This window comes from Bombus impatiens, unplaced genomic scaffold (assembly GCF_000188095.3).
Source record: "Bombus impatiens unplaced genomic scaffold, BIMP_2.2 scf_0128, whole genome shotgun sequence".
NCBI classification, from domain to species: domain Eukaryota; kingdom Metazoa; phylum Arthropoda; class Insecta; order Hymenoptera; family Apidae; genus Bombus; species Bombus impatiens.
Genome location: NT_176547.1, coordinates 477,312 through 498,323, shown reverse-complemented (window position 1 = coordinate 498,323; position 21,012 = coordinate 477,312). Strand labels below are relative to the sequence as shown.

The 21,012-nt window shown below is 39.3% G+C and overlaps 1 protein-coding gene across 2 annotated transcripts in view; it reads left to right on the top strand.

Moving 5' to 3' along the window:
* LOC100749550 (glutamate receptor 1) overlaps positions 1-21,012 on the top strand; it is a 339,260-nt gene that overhangs the window by 101,443 nt on the left and 216,805 nt on the right. The gene's annotated exons all lie outside the window — the stretch shown is intronic.

Sequence of the window (21,012 nt, the reverse complement as noted above, 5' to 3'; positions counted from 1 at the left end):
CATCTGTCCAAACCTTTTATAATTTCAAAAATGTTTCCTATCGTAATATTAAATTATCGAAGATATTAACACGTTGCTTCTTAATAATTATACTTTTAATATTTCCAGGAGATTTCGTTAATCTATTAACTAGCTTCAATAAATCTACATCTTTGGATCTAATCTTCTTTCCATCGTCAACTATATCGTATTACGTTTATTTTCCTTCTCGTGTCACGTACATTCTCTACATTTTTACTCCCATAAACGCATAAACGTTAATTATTGCGATAATCGTTAACAAACGCAAGATTCCTTCTCAATGTTCAAGCTTCTCCAATTTAATAACGACGTAGCATAATCGTTCTTCTTCGGTATATTACATTAAACGTGCGTTTCCATGTCGCAATGTTCTTGGAGATAAATTCCCGTAAAAGCCAAGTATGACCGAGGGAAAAGAAAAAAGGAAAAGGAGCGTGTCAGGAAGAGATATGAAACGTCGTCTTGACACGACGCCCATGCCGGAAGTCGTAGAACTAGGAGGGTGACGCGATCATAAAATCATATCGTAAAATTCGAAGTAAAAGAAAGGCGTAACGACGCCCGACAATAAAGCATCGTTTCGGGGTGTCGTGCCTTGCATGCACGATGTCTATCGCGATAAAATGTCGGTGCTACCCTTTTAATGGGGCGTGTCGCTACCGAGAGAAAATCTGGTATTACCGGTCGACGCACTTATACTCCTTTGTTGACACAGCATACCCTCGGATAGTTCTAGCCGGTGACTTAAAGTTGCAGCATAAATTTCCCTAGAAAAAGACTGGAGCGTGGCGATAATGGTGGTGCGCGATGACGGCGTGACAATAACACGGCTGTTATTGAGCAAATTATCGCGATCGAAGCGTTTCTCGGAGCTGGAAGAATCGCACCGGCTCACGCAACTCTCTGATATATAGTTTTTCGACGTAAGATTGGATTTATTTGGTCCCTTAAGTATCACGTTTATTACCTGTACTGGTGGCAGGAGGTCTGCAGTTAGCGGAAGAAAATAAAGTAAAGCGCGAGCAGTTTCTCCTTTTAACGACGCGAATCCTAGATACCGTTGAATGCCTAAAATTTTTACGGCTTATGGTCGTAAGATATACCCTTGGTCGACGTTTACGAGCAGCCCTATCGATACTAATGCGACGGATTTCGCGTATTCTTGGACCAGCACTTGTTAGAACGTCTACGGTGTTCGTGGTCGTTTGGGTGATAAGTTTCTGTTGTCGCACGATAAATCGGATAAAATGGTTTGAAAACGTTAGAACGTTGCCATTGGCCAATCCGCGTTCTCACGAAGGTGATGCCACTTTTGATCCGCGCGTTTCGCGAGACTATTGATAATCTCGTACAAGCGAAAGAAATGTATCCTGCCTCCTTTGACATTTGACAGCGACGACCATACAATAAACGTCGAAACTGTACTCGCCGACCACGGGTAGCTCGACTATTCTACCATAAACCTTGACTACATCTAGGTTTATGGTAGATTTAATTGATGCTAAGCTATTCTCAAACTCATAGGTGTAAACTATCTATAAACGTGCAACATTATTACCCGATGAAACTCTCGATGAATAGTTGACGTTCGGTACATTTATCGCGACATCCTTCTTACACTATATTTACAGCAGTTACGCGACCTGACGAATGAAACACCTCAAAATCGAAATATGTACTTACATACACGCTCGTAACGATCTATACGTATAATAGTTTGACGTATTCGTTAGAACGATAGTTGATCGGAACACGCGTCCGCTGTAAGCATAACCTTAGCAGCCCTCGATATGGACGATAAACGAGCATGTAATTTCCATAGGTTATTTATGAATCAATAGGAATACTTGACGCACCAAGTATGAAATTCTTCGGAGGATGCCCGACGGCAGTCAATATTGCCTCTCTGGAAGTCGAAGGCATCTGCGGCGGCACTAGGTAGGTTTGAAGTTTCTCGGACCGGCATGGCAGCGGCAACGATTTACGAGGTCTCTGGGGTACCGACTATCTTTCCAGGAAGTAATACCTTTTTCTTGGTGCGAATACCAGATACCAGATACCAGATCCCGGATCCCGGTATATTTTCCATGCTTCTTCCGTCGTTCTATGTACCTCTACTCGCAGTTTCTCGGAGGTCTACTGACCCAAGAGGTACGAACGAACCAATCTTTCGGTACGGCGGATCCCCATAAATTCTTTCACGCAGATTCTCGCCGGAACACGCTACGAAATCATGGATTACGATGTCGGGCGTAACGCTTTCGCTTCCAGCCATCCTCTTCTCGTTCCAACGTCCCTTTTCCGCCCGCCCCCACTGACGTTTCAGGTCCGCCGAACGTCCGCGCCTCACTCCTCCACTATTGATTTCCATTCTCATTCGACGCCATTTAATACGGCCGAACAAAGAAGCCTCGACATCCGTCGATCGCATTTATTTCAAACGGTGCCCGATTTCATCTAATTCATTGTCCCGTTCCAAGTTCCGAAGGCCCTAGCTTCCATCGATATAAACCAAGCAGCTTTCTGTCTCTGCGCGTTAATCCCGTCGTCCGCGGAACCCAACTTTATCGACCAACACCCCCGCCCCGTCTCGCGGACTCTATTTTCTTGCGTCGATCCTGTCGAGTTCAAAGATTGTTTAACTTTCCCTTCAATCGACGCACGCTTTAACCCGCCCCATGGAACTTTAATATCTTCTCGAATTCTTCGACTCATTAGCCTTCTTCCTCTCTTTCTACTTTTCCCCAGAAACATTTTTCTAGACGTACATCTTCAACAATGGGTTACGTTTATGCGTATTGCGCGCATTCTATGTACATTTTCATCTCCAAATTTCGCAGAAATGCACAAAAAGTCTATCTCAAGCGTGAGTTTCGATAAAATAGTCGATCGGTCGTTTAACTTCCCTCGTAGCACGCACGACTAATAAATATTAACTTCGTTTTAAACTTGTCTCCACATCGAACGTACCTGTAACATCCATTTACGTCTACCCCAAACGTGCAAAGATGTAAAAAATGTGTCTGGTAGCTTACGGAGGGCAGTTCATAGCTCTTATCGAGAAAACGTCACAAGACGATTGCAGCTACGCACGCAGATATCCATCGCGCGGGAATTGTCCGCCAATTGGTAAGAAAAAAAATTGCAACCATCGTGTACGTACACAGGTCGTAAATGGCGGAAGTAACGCGTTACTTCCGCCACGTGTACACCCCGGCACACGTAAACCAAGACTGGCTTTTTAGCTTTCGGACATCTGTTCCGAGCTATACTGGCACGGTCCTCTAATAGTTTTTCTTTCGACGATATTACCTACGAGCCAACATTCCCGAGATAAGAAGTTTATCCAACGCGACGTTGCAGTTGGCTCTGCGAGACACTGTGCAAGGACACGATTCGTCAGAGAAACGAAGCAAGTGACACGAAGTAGACGCGGAAGGCAAGAAAAGAGAAAGAAAGAGGTCGAGGTCAAGATGAGAAAGAGAAAAGGCTGTCGGTTGACGAAAGAGGATATAGAGAGGAGAAAGCACGACAATGGCAGGACGACTAAACTCAATTACAAAAGTTAGAGGCTCGCAACTCTTCGAGTTTCTTTTCTCCTCTTTCGACCTATCTATCCCTTTCTTGCGCCACGATTCCTTTTCCACTCGCGCTCGCGTCCACGTTGCGCTTCGAACCTCGGCCTCTTTCTCTCTTCCAACGCAATTGCGTTTCGTCTCTATTCATCCATCATCGGTCTGGTCCTTTGCACGCCGGTTTGCGTGCCTCCGTCACATCGTGCGTCTTTAATATGCAAGACGCGAACCGTAGACAATATGAGAGAGAAACGGCGTGCTTTCGACGTAGCAATGGAATGGTCGCGAGTTCCGCTGGGGATCGTTGCTGCGAGACGAATAAGGACGAGGCAGAGATGACAGGAACGAAAGGGGCGACGAGAAGACGAATGGAAAATGAAAGGAACAGCCGCGAGTGGAGGTGATCGTAGTGTATACGAAACGGAGATGACAGTTCCATGCGTTTTCGGATAATGTATTTCCGGTGGATCTCGTTGTAGACGATTATTCGCAATGGCGAGATTTCTCGGTGAAAATTTCGCGGCTTTCATACAGCTTTCCCCGTATTTCATAGAGTTTCGTGTGATTTTGTCGTTACAAAGTGATCTTGTTTACGCGATACGTATAAATTATAATTATGTAAATTGTGATTTAATGTTGAAGTTTGAAAGTTTCGTTATTAAATGAAAGAATGTAAGATCCTAGTTGAAAATACAATTTCTCGCGTCAATTTTGATTCCTCCAACTACTGCACGTTATCCCCGTCGTATCTCTCCATTTCTATCTGGTTCTCGCGTTATTTCCAATTTTAACTTTCGTCTTATACCGTGCGGATCAGCGAAAGACGTTATTCTTTTCGCTTTAAACGGCGAAGGATGGTTAGCGAGGACGTTCGAAACTTGGACATCTCAGAAACTGGTAATTTTCCAACAGGGATGAAATTTTACAATCTATTCGACATTTATTCCCAGGAGTTTCGTAATCGTCTTTTATATCGCGTTTACATCGCCTGATGGTTCCACATGGGCCCAGCTGTAAAAGAGAATTCAGATGGGAAATATGATAAAATATTTTGCACGGTTCCCTTGGCCTGTTTGCGTCGCAAAAGGGGCAATATAGAAGAAGCGCGCGAGAGGGTCAAATGAGAGACGAGGGTGAAAAGGATACGAGATAGAAATGGCTGCAGGTTTGTCATGTCCGGTGTGGAGATGACAGTTCCGTTCGTCTTAAAGTTTGTTGTCTTTTCTGTGTGCCAAGGGGTGGAATCGCTACGTGACGAAACTACGTTATACCGTCCCTTGTCGCGGTCGCGTTCGAAGGAAATGAGTTTCCCTCGAAGGGAACTTTCACGAAAAGCGGGCTGCGCGTGTCTGCGTCCCGCGTGATTCGGTAATATCATTATCTTTATCGCGAATAAAGGAAACATTACCGTCGATCATCGTAGGCTTCTTCTATAAGTCGTAAGATCACGCAGCGTGTTCGCTCGTTCGTTTTAGTCTTGAAAATTGTCCGCACGTTTGAACATCTGGCCTCGAAATCTCAAAACAAGCTCGAACTATTTGCCCTTGCGGAACATCACCCTACGGGTAAAGATTTGCGGGTTGATTCAGTTATCGCGCGAAATTGAACGACTCCGTTTGGGTCGACCCTTTGCCACTAGCGAAATGATAGAGTGGCGCGAAACGTTCCTGGCGATGATCGGATGAAATTGTCTTCCTGGAGTATTTTGTCTACTGGAGTATTTTGTTTCTGTATAAGAGGAAGTAGAGATGTTGATTTGTAAGTTGCCTGCTTTGTAACGCGTACAGTTGATAGCAAAATTTCTATCTCGCCGGATTTTGTCTCTTGCGTGATACGAAAGTGATAACGAAGCTTGAAATTGTTCGCTATTTCTTCGTTTCACCCGGCTGTGATAAGGTGAAGTATATCTAATTGCACGTGTTACAACACGAATGTCTTTTAAATAAAGTAAGATAGTGAAAAGCTTCTATTGACATAACATTATTCATAGAATTAAGATAATATGAAATATTTGTATACTTTTATGCGAAAATGTTTCTAAAAAGTTCACTTGTTAACATCTTTTTGTAACTCGTTTATGTGTACGTACCTATAACGTGGTTAGATTATTATATTTCGTTTCGTATATTCCACATGGTGGTGATATTAAAAACGTTACTGCGACTAAGAAAAATGGAGAGAATTTTTATTTAAGGATTCCAAACTTATCTAATTCTCTCGTAAAGACATCGATATTTTCCTAATCAATGATTGTAAACTTGTTATTCAAACGTCGTAGAAAAAATATATCAAAATCGTGATAATTCCTCGACCGTTTGACATAGTTGCATGTTGGATCGTAAAACACGATAACGAAATGGCACATCACTGATCAAAATTCACAATATCGCCGATATTCCGTGTATTGCCTATAAATATCGTGTATCGAGAAGATTGGAAATGTCGACTGACTTTTCACGCCTCCCAGGAGACAGGGAGAGACTATTGCCTTTTATGCTTTTTCATTTAATTTTTGTTTGCCCGACTCGAGCTACAGTCGAAATCAATCCGAAAGATCACACGCGTCTGGAACGTGCAAATCGAATCTCAAACCGCAAGACGAAAACCAGCGAGTAGTTCGTAAACGGAAATGCGATTAATTTTCGTTCGAGGAGGATGTTAAGCCTCGTTCAGATTAACCAAGTTGCCGGAATTCAAGTGACTCGAATTCGATCAACTTGGAACGTCGTGCCTAACGCGAACCTGTTATTTAATTGGCTTCAAATATTTATCGAAGTTTCTACGCTCGCTTCCATTAGGTGAATTACTCGACCTCTAGTCGCCTAAATTCAAGTAATACATAGAGTCGCGGTTTTTTACGCAAATTTATACTTTTAAGAACATAACTAAAAAAATAGAAGTTACAGAGTGATTCGTTTTGTTAATTACAATACAATTTTACAATACAATTTTAATAAATACAAACACCTACTATACATTATATATTTTATATACTTTCGTGTATTATACGCGTTTTCTGCACTTTGATATCTTTGAATTTTCCATCTACGCATAAACATTCGCGGTTTAATTAACCTAAACGAAACTTCAGGATCGGCTATCGACTTTGTATATTGCACGTCAAGTGGTGGCATTTAAATTTCTTTTATTAATTTAAAGGATCGTCCACGCGTGTGTAAACGAATTTCAAATTGGATAAAATAAGGACAGCGATGACTATCGAGCGGCTATTCATTGACACGTTCTCTATTTTTGTGTGTTCTATCAAATTCTATCTGCAACTCTGTTATCCGTTATGCTTCTATTAAAAGGACTTTACCGTGTTCTATTTGCTATTCTATTAAGTCCTGTTTGAAAACTCCGTCGGATTCTACGTGCTGAGACTTTCTAAAACCTCGTGTACCATCTTCCATCACGCTTTCAGCGTGTTATAGTTCTGCGAGGGAAACAGAAACCTTCTGCTATGGGGGTGAACAGTCTAATGAATCCTCTACAAGATTCTTTAAGATTCAGATCTGATCATAGAAATCATTAGACAATTGTTCATTGTGTGCACGATTCTCAAGAAATTACGATTAATCTTAGTCCTTTAGACGAAGGAAAAATGTTTGCATAATTCGTTTAGGTATAATATCGTATGATATTAGAAGACTCTGGTCTTCCTATTTTGTAGTATCTTTCTACAAACTACTCACATTAGTGAAATACGATACAGACGAAAATATTAGGTTGTCAGAAAAGTTTTTTTCGTTTTATGAGGAAATAACAGACGTACAACGTTTTTTCTTTTATATTATTTTGTCGAATTACGTGCGATCCATTTTGTTCTGTTGAGATAAACACCGCGACATTTCACAGACTTGGTTTCACGTTTGAAACTAACACAAAACTAACTAATGGCTAATATAAAAGACAAAACGTACGCTACGTAAGATCCAGTAATTAATTCATTCTCAAGTTAGTGTCTCAAGTATTTGAGCGTTAGCGTCAGAATAGTAAAAAAACCTAGATTCCAATTCTAAAAGAGAAAAATCGCCTATAAGCGTATCGTAAATCTTTCCTCAATCCGAAGCTGTAACAAAGCATTCGCTTTTATTTTTCACTCAGCTCGGAATCTTTTTCCAAATAAAATTCGAATTATTCAGGGCAAGTGCGAGAAAAACATAAACGTCCGTGCAAGCGAGGAGAGAGGAAACTGCTCGTAAGCTACGTTGGCCGTCGAGTTTCGTGAATGTCGAGGGGTAATTTGATCTAGTTGAAACGCTCTAACGTCGCCCCGAAACGCATCTACTTAGAGGCGAGATGGTTCTGCTTGTCGTACAAAGTGGTGGACACGCACGTTGCTTAGTGCTTCTCGTGGTTGTCTGCAGCATGAAGACGAACACTACTGCGACGCGGTTAATTGTTACGTGGAGGAGGGAAAGCGACGAATGGCGGCGATATAGTTCTAGTACGCGAGCCACTGTACTCTTGGGAACGCAAACGACAGACGGTTAAACGCGCCACGAACCTGCCGTGGTATTAAAATGAAAAATTATCGCGATAATCGTTCGTCAAATTTGTCTTCCTCTTCAACTTCGATCATCGTTCCGATCGTGATGACGGGATACGTGTGTTGTATCGATTATTTCTATCTTTGTCTCGTTTGAATGTTTATCCTGTGCTATTTTCCATGCTGATAATGTCAATGATAAATGGAAAGCTGGAAGTTGCTGTTAATCTTAACTTCTTACGTAGGTTGAGATATTTATTTACAAGATTCTTATCCTTATATTTTATACATCCTTTTATCTTCTCTTGTTAAATACGCTACTCGAAACAGTTAGGAGATTGCTATTAAGAATAGATTCATCGCAGTGGAGCAAGCAAATAGAAGTAAACAAGTCTTGTAGACTCTATAGATACTCGCAGGATATCATAATAATGATTGACTTTATGAGAATCATTGAAAAAGATATGGATAAAATTAATTGAGAATATAATAGCTAAACATAACTGTTTACATTCAGTCACTAGATCTGATATATTAAGTTGGCAAGTGATTGCGGATTTTGTCAATACCACCTAATGACAAAATCCACAATCACTTAGTTGTCAACCCAATATGTTCAAATGGACAGTAGCAAGTGGATTTACCCGGCGAAGTCTTATCGTCGCGAATATCTCCATTCTCTACACTTGCAGATTTAATAAGACAGCGAACTTTCTCTATTATCCTGCAATTTTCTGTATAATTTTTCCAAAGTTCCCCACCGCTAATCGAAAATAATTTTCACGCTGTATCATCGTTCAGTAATACTTAAATCTCAGGGTGCAAATCAATCGTTACATCTCTTCCTTCGACTTTCTTTCGATCGTACTGATCAAATTTCCCTCGTAATTATTCAAACGATGACGTTATCAGTTACTCGATTCATCGTCTAGTCGATGATTGCTCTTAAACGAAACAGCCTACATAGAGATAGATGAGCATAAACGCGTTTGTACCTTTGTGTCGTGAGCTTGTCCATACGGGACGACGTTTTTAATCGCGCGACGAACGGTGAGGTGGAAGCCTGAAAACCGGTCAAAGTGAATTTGCATTAATAGCTCGCACCGTCCATTAGCCTGCTAACTGAATTTTTGTTTCATTCTCCGAGCGGCGCGCGCGCGCGCGACGAACCGTCGTTTAACGAAGTCACAAAGCGAACAATGTTACGGACAGCCTCGCTTAATGGTTGATCAAGATTATATTTCACTATTACGTCGATTAATTACCGACACTAATATTCAATGATATACGTATACAATTTCGTGACGCGAATTACTCGCTGCTCTTTGATTCCATTAACAACTTAAATACATATTTACGTTTTCGAGCAAACGGTATTTCATTATGAGACCCGTGAAATATTTACCGTGTAGGGGACATAATTTGCCCTTTGATTTATTACACGGCGTTGAAAGTTTCGCGATGGATCGAACGACCCTTTGCGAGTCACGTGCTCGTAAGAGGGTGCGCGCTATTTAGGGACGCGCTTCCTTTACGAAACATTAAACGCAAACGCTCGGATTCACAAATTGTAAAGCTAATTATATTGCACGTATAATGGGTAATTTTAATAGAGTGTAACTTGGTTCGTATGAACGTAATTTATTTTATTTATTTTTATTATTTTAACAATTTTAATTATTTGTATTTTTAGCTAGTTACGTGTGTGGTATTCTTAACTCCCTATGGGCAAGCATACTACTGTTCACGCTGCACATGTGCCTTTTTTAAAGTTTATAAATAGAGTTTTAAAGAATCTGAGAACGTTCTATAATATATATCAATGTCCTTGCCACGTTACAAAAACAAGAGGTCGTTAAATCAAGAGATTGAAAATTTTCCGACAGAAAAGAAAATCCAAAGGCAAAGACTGAAAGCGAAGCGTGAAATTTCTGCTTATGACGCGTTAAAAACAATTTTTTAATAATTGGCAACTAAGCGACTGCGGATTTTGTCAATAGGCGGTCTCGGTATATTCTTTTGTTTTGACAATGTGTTCAAAGCACCTAACCTATATTGTTTTCTTGTTGTTTGGACTGTCACCTTTAATTTAGTAAAAAAATTGTATCAATTAGTTATTTAGTTTTTATCCCAATTTAAAAATAGAAAAACAACACTTAGTTGCTAGCCCATAGTTATTTATTTTATGATATTTGGCACTTTTTATGGATATGGCGATAAAATACTCTTACAGAAATAAATGTTGTTTAAGCGCAAGCTCAGAATGATGAAAAGAATTTTGATCCGCTAACGATCCCAGGTAAGAAATGGAACGATATTTAGCGCTTTCTAAGTAAACTGAAAACTCAATCTGTTTAACCTGCAAATTAAGTAGTTGATCTTTGAATTCGCTATCGGTAGATGCGCCGCTTCTTTTCCTTCACTTTCATTTAGTTCAATGTAAAAAAAAGAAAAGGACAGGAATGCCAGTGGTGGAGAAAAGTTGGCGAAGGTGTCGTGACAATTCGCGTGCAGAGTGTCCGGTTGCAAAACTTTTCTCGATGTTGGCCGTCGGCCTTCATGCAACTCATCGAGAAGCTCGAAGCATTGTCGCCTCGACTCTGCTCTTCGTTCTCTTTTTTCAGATATTTTACACGAACACGTCGACTATCGTTGTCAATGCTTCCTCCCTTTGCGAAAGAAGCTTCTTAATTACCTCGATTCGACTTTCTCGCAACTCATTCGTCCGCTATTCCATTAATTAAAGTTCCTGCCCATTCTATTACGCGAAGCTTTGTTTCACATAATCTGTTATAATCTGTACGAACAAAGATAGCTCCTCGATTCGTGGTTTAATCTAGAGAACCATATCATAGATCCTGGCGTGCTTGAGAAACGTAGTGAATTTTGTCTTTACTGTGCAAGTAACCATTTATGCATTAAAAAATGCATTAAGGTATCAGTGCTTGGAATAGATAGAATTGATATTTATTAGCATTCATTGGATTTATTATTTGTTGGATATTTATTAGCATAAGCCAGGAATTCAATTTTTTGGAATCACAAGTAGACAAACAGAATCTCAGCAGAGATTTATTTCTCTTACCAAATATCGCTATAACGAATATTCTACTTCAGATATTTTATACAGGGTGTTGGTAACTGGTGGTACAAGCGGAAAGGGGGCAATTCTACGCGAAAAAAGAAGTCGAAAATATAGAATAAAAATTTTTCGTTTGAGGTTTTGTTTTCGAGAAAATCGACTTCGAATTTTCGCTCGGTACGCGTGCACTTTATCACGTCTCGTTATAACGGATCTCGCTGTAGATCGTTGTCTCGATTGACGTTATTTTCTTAATTTTTAAAATTTTAAAATTTTAAAATTTTTAAATTTTAAAATTTTTAAATTTTCAAATTTTTAAATTTTTAAATTTCAAATTTTTAAATTTTTAAATTTCAAATTTTTAAATTTTTAAATTTTTAAACTTTTAAATTTTTAAATTTTTAAATTTCTAAATTTTTAAATTTGTATTCTATATTTTCGACTTCTTTTTTCGCGTAGAATCACCCCCTTTCCGCTTGTACCACCAGTTATCAACCACCCTGTATATTTTAGCATATTATGTAAATTCCATATATCTTTGCATCTTCAAACTTCACATAAAAATATCCACAGTCTAATAATTATCAATTGAAACTTCTTCAGATTTAATTCAGCAAATTTTCCTACTAAAAATTCAATTTCGTTTCTTTTCAGTTTCAACGAACAAAAATTTCCGCAGTTATCAAAATTGCAATTGTATCTTAGAAGAATTAGAATAAAATTCATAACATTCTCATGTCAATCATCTTGGAATTTGTTAACATCGCAGAGTGTGGTTATCGCAGCGTTTTATACGGCTACGTATTCTTCAAAGAAACACTCGAAAGGTATCGAATAAGCGACTTCCTCTCGCAATCAACGTGGCGCGTATCTTTCTTAAAGACTCCCTTAAAACAATAATGTCGCGGCGAAAGCTCACAAACTGAAAGAACTGAAGTGGCAGCGGATAGGGAATAAAACCAGTCGGCACGTCGTTTAGCTTCGTTCTTATAGTCTATGGATCCGATGTGCAGTCGAGTCGAACAGCTAATTCGAAACGTGAGACGACTGGGAATGTCGAAGCGATGTCGATTCCTCACGCGGCCATGCGAAAGAAAAGGCGTTTCGAGGGTAAAATAAAGAACGTTCTTTTGGCGGGGACTAAAATATACCAGCCACTTCTGAACTCTATTCTCGTGAAAGGGTGAATTAAACAACGGTGATATATTTCCTCGTTGAATCATTCGTGTTTTGGATCGAACGACTGGTTGTCGTTCGATTTTGTTCGTATAAAATGTTGATTGTCTTTCAAGAAACCATTTACAGTTACCTGTTTCCTTGGTGCGATAAAGCTAGAAATTTTATATGCAAGGTAGAAACTTGTTCTGATGCATAAAATGTATTTGTTTTTTTCTCTTTGTATCATGTCTCTTAATTTGCAATTTGAAATTTGAATAAAATTCTGGCAGAATAAATGAAATAAAATTGTGACAGAGCGTGACATAGAAGAAAGAAACGATCGTTCATTGGCCGGTATTTTGTTAATTCTTTCGTGTGATGAAATTGTTAAACATTCTTCTCGGTCCAAAGAATTGCATCGTGTACAGTGTACGTCATTTGTTCTAATATATTGCTATTCGTAACATACTTTCTACATTTATAATACGAATAAATTAATATAATTACATAACAAATTACGCTTACAACTATTAAACGAAGTTGGCTGAAGCAAACGTGCCTCGACAAACGTTTTATTTAAAATTAGAAACTACTGCTGCTACATGAGTTTTACAGATATTTGATATGACCCATTATTTACCTTCCGTTAAAAAAATTTATCAAAGATAAACATTCAAGACATTTTTCCCTTACTTTCGATGTGTTTCTATTGAACACAATTTATTCCTAGTATAGCACGTATATTCAAAGAATTGGTCAACGTTCAGATTGAAAGTGCTATCCTACTTTTGGAAGTACGCATATATCTGGTGCTCTCGTGACGCCAGGAAATGAACTTCGCCAGAGAATACAGTCTGTTGATACAAAGCAGCGTTCCGTGTGATTCCTTGCATGCTGGATTTGTTGACTTTCGACCGAGAATAATTTTACCTCTGCTGGCTGGACGATGAATAGCGACGGCGTATTTTTAGCATCGGAAGGAAAATACGTGTTCCTCTGACATACGTCTAGGGAGAGAATCAAACTTTCACGGCAGGAGGATTTTGTATCGAGCAGTGGAAAGCTTGTTTTGTCGGTTAATTGCTTTTCTATGACGTTAGAATTCTCTCCAGATCATCCTTCGTATCACTTTATCAACTAACTCGATGAAGACGTTAGTCATTGTCGTAATATCCGTCTAAGTGTAGATATTGAACGAATATGTTCTGTTTAATGCAAATTTAATGAACGAAGTATGTTTAAAATTTGAAATTTCTTAGAAAATATAACAATTTCAACTATGATACTGATTGCTTTTTAGTCGAATGCTTCCATAATCGTGGGATTAACGATCAACCAGAACAAACTAATTAGTAGACCGATTTTGTTCGATTTAAATGTAAAAATAATATTACCCGACTCTAACAGAAACGATACAATTCGCTAGAAGACAAAATTTTTTTTTTCTTATTTATTTACATTTTACAATTTGTCCAGTAGGACATTTGGTAAAATATTATAGCTTAGTGGTATAATAATATAACATGTGGATGGCTACCCCCAGTGGGATACCATCTTCAAATTTGATTGATTTATTTCTTTAGTGCGGTGAGTGTTTGTTTCTTAGGTTATATCCTTTGTGAGATCTGTTGGGTGTTTTCTTTTTAATCTTCCCAGAAGACAAAATAAATACGAATATCATACAAATAACGAATTAACTCGCTTTTCCATTTACATTTCCATAAATTAAGCTACTTCGATATTTTACTTTCTTAAAAGCATAATATCGCGAAGAAATAAAATTTTCTAAAAGTCAGTCGAAAGGCACACAGTGTCAGTTTATTGGCCACGTCGTCATCTGTGTAAGAGTCGTTGAGCGTAGCTCGCCGAACTAAGAATGTGAACCAGCTACAGCTTCAATATTACACCAAGTGTGCAGTTTCTTCGGCTGACCGAGGTGGCTGGTAAATCTTAAAAGCGGCAGCAGCTGAATGTTCGCGATTGCGAGAACGCTGAAACCATATTTCATCCAGCAACTAAATAACCAAGTAAGCTACACTCCGTCGTTTGTGTCTACGTATACGAGTGAAACGTCGTCCTTACTCTCGATGCATTGTTTTTCCTTCACGCGTCGACGTGTACGCGGTAATTCTACGTACAACAGAGAAGTCACTTGATTATTGAAGTTGGAGGAACAGATGGGAATAATGAGATCGGAGAGGAATCCGAAGGAAACGAAAGGGAATCGGCGAGGAATGCGCAAATGGAAGGATGTTTATTCATCGATGTTTGCCCTGCAAGGTGGTGCCTCTTGAGATCGGCACTCGTGGATGGCACGAGCTTCGTCTATGGCAATCGTGTTATGTTACTGTGCAGCTGCAACGAATCAAGTACTTATCGATTTCATATAATCTTCTATCGAGTTTACTATGTAACATTGTACAGTTAATAATAAGGAAAACAGCGTTAACGTATTCTTATATTATATTTCCATTCTTTTCAATCAGTTTTCATCGTCAGAATTTATTTTTTCGATATTATGTCCGTGAAAGCAAATTCTATGCGTTTGATTAATATTTTCTTCGTTGCTATTTCTTCAATTTTATAAAACTCAAAAAAATCGAAGTATTTATAAGATTGTAATAGATGAAAATATTGCCTACTTCTCGATGACTTAACCAAAATATTGAAGAAAATATAAAAGAATAGTCATCGATACGCATAAATTTTTCTTCGAGTCTTATATCGAAGTCGTTCTTAGAACAAAAGAGGTCTCTGCTTGTTGAAACAATAAAATGATCAATACATAAAGCGTCGAAAACTGCAATAGAGCCAATCCTTGCTACGTTCTAATTTTTTAACATCGTTATTCTAAACGCAATCATTGTAAAAGGTATCGTACTAAGTGTAGCAATTGAAAATCTCCAAACGATGTTCCAACGATTTTGCGATCTTCGTTCAACGATCCAATTCGAATCTCTCAAACGAAATGGGTTATCGCTTTTTCTACAGCAAATCCTGGAGGTTTTGATTCAGCCTCTATCTCTAAACAGCTCTGCAGGAGGACAAAATCCGTTTCTTTCATAATAACCTGGTAATTTCTGCATTATACCACACACATATGTTCGTCGAACAAGAAGAGAAGAAAAGCGAGCTCGTACGTGAATGAAGAACGATCGAGTCGAGAGCCTCGCATCGCATTTAAAGTTCGCGTTCCTCGAAATATCGCGAGCAAGACGAGGGAACCTGTTTTTCATGAACGAATGCGTTGAACAGATGACGATGGCGAGGTAATGCCAACATTTTTGTCTTTATATTGTTCTTCGTCGCAAGTGAAGCGTCGCTCTCAACGTCATAGATTTCAATTTCATTTAGACTTATTAGATTTCTGCTGGATATGCAGCTGGAAAAAGGTGGAATTATCTTAGAAACACACGGTATATTTGGTAATATCTATGACCGATCCGTAGATCGTTTAGGCCTTAAAATGTAGAGCATTCGTGGATACGAACGAAGGCAAGTAAATTGAATCGTTAGTTATCGTTAGACTGGGTTTTTATATGGGAAAATATATAAAATATCTAAGGTATAGTATCTGTTATAATATTTTGTGAGTGAAACAAATTCCTGACTCTTTCAGTGGTGTTCATAAAAATATGAATTTGCATAAATACCCACGGTCGAGCTACTATAGCGTTATTTTATTTTGTGACTGTCTACGATCGTCCATGAGTTTTCGTAGACCTACAAAGAGGCCATTGTTGTTAATATAAAATATGAGAAAATTTCATTACGAAAATGCATTTCACGCGAAGAATATTGAAAACTACTTTGTCGTTGATTAAATGTTAAGAAACAATTATATTGTTATATGCTATGTTATATGTATATATCTTATTTAAATACAAATTGCCTTTCTACAAAGTGTACGAGGACTGTATATGCTTCGCTACTTACAAAGACTATTACAATCGCGTGTTTGTTAACTCGATTGGGGATACGATTGATTGTTTTCCCTGCTAGAAATTTAACGTCAAAGTTAAACGTTTTTGATTAAACGACACGCTGATTGACAATGTCCTTTCATCGTATCCTTGGCACGTCTTGAGTTACGCGGAACGAAGGCGTACTCATGTTTGCGTAAATTGAGTAAGATGTAGCAACGGGTCGGAATTTCCCTCCAGCTCAACTTTGACCATTCTAACGTTACAAGTAAATACACTCGTGGGAAACTCTTGGTTTACAGCACTCTTGTTGTTGAGAATAGGAAATGGCGAGATCTACGCGAAACATTTAATTTCTCTTTTGAAAATGTTTTCGATATTTGCAGAATACTTGATAACTCCGATATGGATAAATACAGCGGTTCACGAAAATATTTGAACAGTTAGCGTAGAAAACTTTTATATACACGTGTTATATAAAATAGTTTGAAATTTCATTAGTATCGCAATAAAACAGATTTGTCCTGACTATATTGGTAAAATTTGAAAACAGTGCATACAAATGAAAATATATGAAAAAGCTACAAAATATTTACTGCAATCGTATATTTAGTAAAAAAATGAATACGCAGCATAGATGACGATCTAAAGCATATGATAACTGTTAAATATGATCTTATTGAATATCGAGGCTCATTAATATACCGAATAATTGATTAAATACTTTCGTAATCTCTGTGAAATACATATGTGTACTGAATATGTTGTAGTTTCTACGTATCCTTTCACATTTGTTCCAAACTTTGCCAATATAATCACGATGGTTTAATCTCTCTGCAGTGTCAATGAAATTTCTAAATGTTTCGTACGGTACGCATAACGTGTTGCACATACTATAGCAAAGATTTATACGAGCGTTTGAATACCTCGCGATACATATAAATATTCGTATACCTCACAACACGCATAATATACCTGTAAAATGTTTTGATAAAAATGTTAAAGTATTGGAATACTTTCATCAGCAACTGTAGAAGCTATTCTTAAAAAGTAACATTTCTGTCCGACGATATCGTAAATTGTACGGTAGATACTTCGACGACGCCACTTAGGATCACTCGATTCTTCGAGAAAAGTCGTCACATCCCATCTGTCTCGTGGTCACGCGTCTAACCTTAATATCGTAAGATTTAACCAGCGCGTAAGAACTAGAAGAATAAAGAAGAACTCGAAGGCGTCATGTATGCAGAATACGAGATGATGTTACGCGCGTAAAAAACGAGCTTCGCTTCGGTTGGTCGACGTCGTGACTCTCGCCGGTCTCGTTAAGGTCGTGCAAGAGCATCAGAATGATAAAGCGCGCGACCTTCCAGCGTCTATTCGACGATTTCCACGGAATTCCACCTCGTGCAATCCGGCACGCGTAATTTCCACGCGGTCACGGAAAATGTTCGCCTGTTTTTCACCGCGTTTATTTGGTCGTAAATATTCAAGCCCGTTCCCTCTTTCAATCTATGCATACAGCATGTTTCAGAAAGTTGGAACCAATCTTCAAGAACATGTAATATTTATCGAAATAAGCGAAAAAGTCTGAGTAAACGTGGGTCCAAATATCATTAGTTCTCATTTGCGAATAACAAGAACAGTTTTGACTATAACGTAAAAGATTTTGCTTTCCTGAATCGCAGACACCGAACTAACAACGCGTTCAGTACCATATATCAACGACTAAGACAGACTGGTATATCAAAGGGTGGAATTTTTGAGACTGTGAAATGATAAAATCAGTTCGTACAAGTTTGCAAAGAATTGAAACACCTGACACGTACTGTCGAAGAATGGCAGTTCAGGAAGGTACTGTTATCCATGTCACCATGTATCCATGTATGGACAATTGTGCATGATCGATCGTTGTCTCTTCATCATATGAGCCGTTGAAGGACAAAATGGCTAACATGATTTTCTGAAATTTTAGTGTCAAAACAATCGTTTTTTATGCTTATCTCGTATAATTTTCTCCGCTCTTTGTTGCGTGAATTTAACCAATTTGGCAAATGAATGACTCGTATAATTCTATTTTCTAAACGACTAATATCTTTACTTACTTTAAATACTTCGACGAACGCGTCTTACAATATCGTAATTAATGATATTTGGACTCACGTTTGTCAAGACTTCTTTGATTCTTTTCACGAGTGTACTACGTACTCTTGAAATTTGACACCCTGTACACCCTAGAACAACCTGTGTAACTCGTAATATATATATTGAAGGAGGGAAGACTCGACGACGGTATAACAGCGTCGGAACATAAGGTCGTTGACGTTGGTATTTTAGCCGCATTTCGGGTTCTGTGCAAGAAGAGTAAGACTATCGGTACCGGGCAAAAGGTTTTTCTAGCGCCTCATAGTTCCAGAATAATCGTCGAAACAAGAACTATTCGATGTATACGCGTCCGTGCGGCAAAGTTGGTGAAAGCGGCGGAGAGACCTCGAGGAGAAACACACAGTGGCAATTCCATAGGGCAGTTACCCTGGTCAGTATGGCATTGTCCGGCCGGTAGCCGCAATGCGACGTGTACCCCGCCGCCCTTCCACCGGTTTGCCGGCGTTTCTCTCTGTCGAAGTGGAAGTTTTCGGCCGGGTCGGTTGGTTGTTAGCGAAGTAACAAAACCCGCTAGGAATTCCACCGGTCTTCCTTTAACCCAAACCTTTCTGTGTCGTCTTGAGGCTATCGTTCTTTCTTCTCGTTTGTACATCGGTTTTCACTCCTGTTCTCTGGGTTTGGTATTTTCCTCTTTTTCCCTTTTTTTGTTTCTTTTTGACATTGCAGACCTAATAGGCTATCATTGGTTTACGACGACTGGAAGAAACGAGGTTTATAAAGATATGGAACTTCAAAATCGAAATTGTATTCAGTAGAAAAAGGTATCAGTGGCATATTCAAATACACGCGAGTGTATTCTACGAATATTAATTGGCTATGAATTTATAGTAAGCCAGAAAAAGTGATATGATTTTGATCGATTCTCAGCTGGTTTTCGTTGATTTACTCGTACCATTGAAAAATGGGGCTGCTTCCCTGTTGCAGCGATCCCGTCGATTATTGGCGCGCTGATTTCATTCGTGTTTACAAACCTGCTCTTCGCACACATGTGCGCGTACAGCTAATGGCTAGGAGGCTTCGCCGAATGGACGATAATCACAGCGAAAGGAAAGAACGAAACGTGGAAACCGGGAAATAATTAACAGAGTAGAGTGAAACAAAACGGCCAATACCGTGAGATGCTCGTATTATTCTCGATGAATGGAGAAGCCATACTGCAGCGATTTGGAAATATGCAAGCGGTTACAAGTGACAAAGAAGGGCGATGAAAAGGAGGAGAAACGCGGACGGGTTTCAATCAGACGCGACAATGTGGCCGACGCGTGCGACGCGGCAAGATTCTCAATTCGTCAGAGCTGCGACGGTGTAAATGACACACGGTCGCGTACGTGTGCATGCGTGAAGCGGCGTTACGTTTCAATTTTGCCGCGATGATGGATTCCTCGCGCGCCGACCGTCAGAAAGAAAAGAGTTTTGATTGGAAGCAGACGCGGCCAAGTCGCGCTCAAAGAATGCCTTTTGTTCGTTTTCGACATTGCCGGACAAATCCCCCGGAGATTTTTCCCAGCCCCCTCTTTCCATCTCCATGTCCGTGCACTTTGCCTGGAAATTGCACAGCTGAACGAACGAACGGGATTACCATTGATATCGGTGCATATAGCGTCGAAAGGAGACTCACGACGGGGATGTCTGACGGCGTAGATCCCACCAGGATAAGAGGCTAAATGCCAGGAGACTTTTTGGTCCCGAAATCCCCCGTATACCCTGGTCTCAATAAGCGTCCTCCTCGACAGCGTGTCTCGAAACCGCGCGAGAAGAAAAACGATCCGTGGCAGGCGAGATGAAAGTCGGTTCGATTGAATCGTTGAGAGGAATGCCTGCATCGATAGCCCCCAATACCGCAACTCTCTCTTTCGCTCTCTCTGTATTCTTTGTGCTCAACGCTGAAGATCCGCCAGCCAGCTTTTATTCTTTCGACCTTTCATCTCTCGAGATCGCCTCTTCTTGCCCATCAATATTTATCAATTATCCGCACCTCGATGGTGTCTCGAGCCAGGCTAACCATCGAATTGCAATTACTTCATCGAATTTCAAATGTTATCGACTCGAACGAGATTTCGGTTCTACGGAACATTCTTCACTCGTTAGAGATCACGTTTGTATCGCGAGCAGACCAAGGAATTGGTTGGATGATGTCTTTAGCATCGTTCAAGGATACAGCGTTAGGTCGTCGATGGTATGTGAGACGGACGTCTATGCAGGTTCATATGTTTGAGAGTGTAATTAAAGAAGTGGAAATTATCTTACTTTTCAAGTACCATAAAAAACGCCATGGTTTTAGCATTTTATACGTCTTTTCATATTACGCGTATTTTGTGCAATTTTACACTTTCGAATTTCCTACAAATGCGTTATAATAATGTTGCTATTGTTATACGATCATATGACGTAATATAGTAGGTACGCGTGCGTTACAATATATTACGATCGTACGTGATGCTCGTTATTCGTTGTATTTGTAATATTATACACTTATATACAGTTATATGTATATACAACTTTGAGCTGGAAATTCCTGTAAATTATCTGGATGAACGATATTTATTCCCTGTATCGTTTATACTCGAGATATATGTACATAAATAGTGTGAAAAT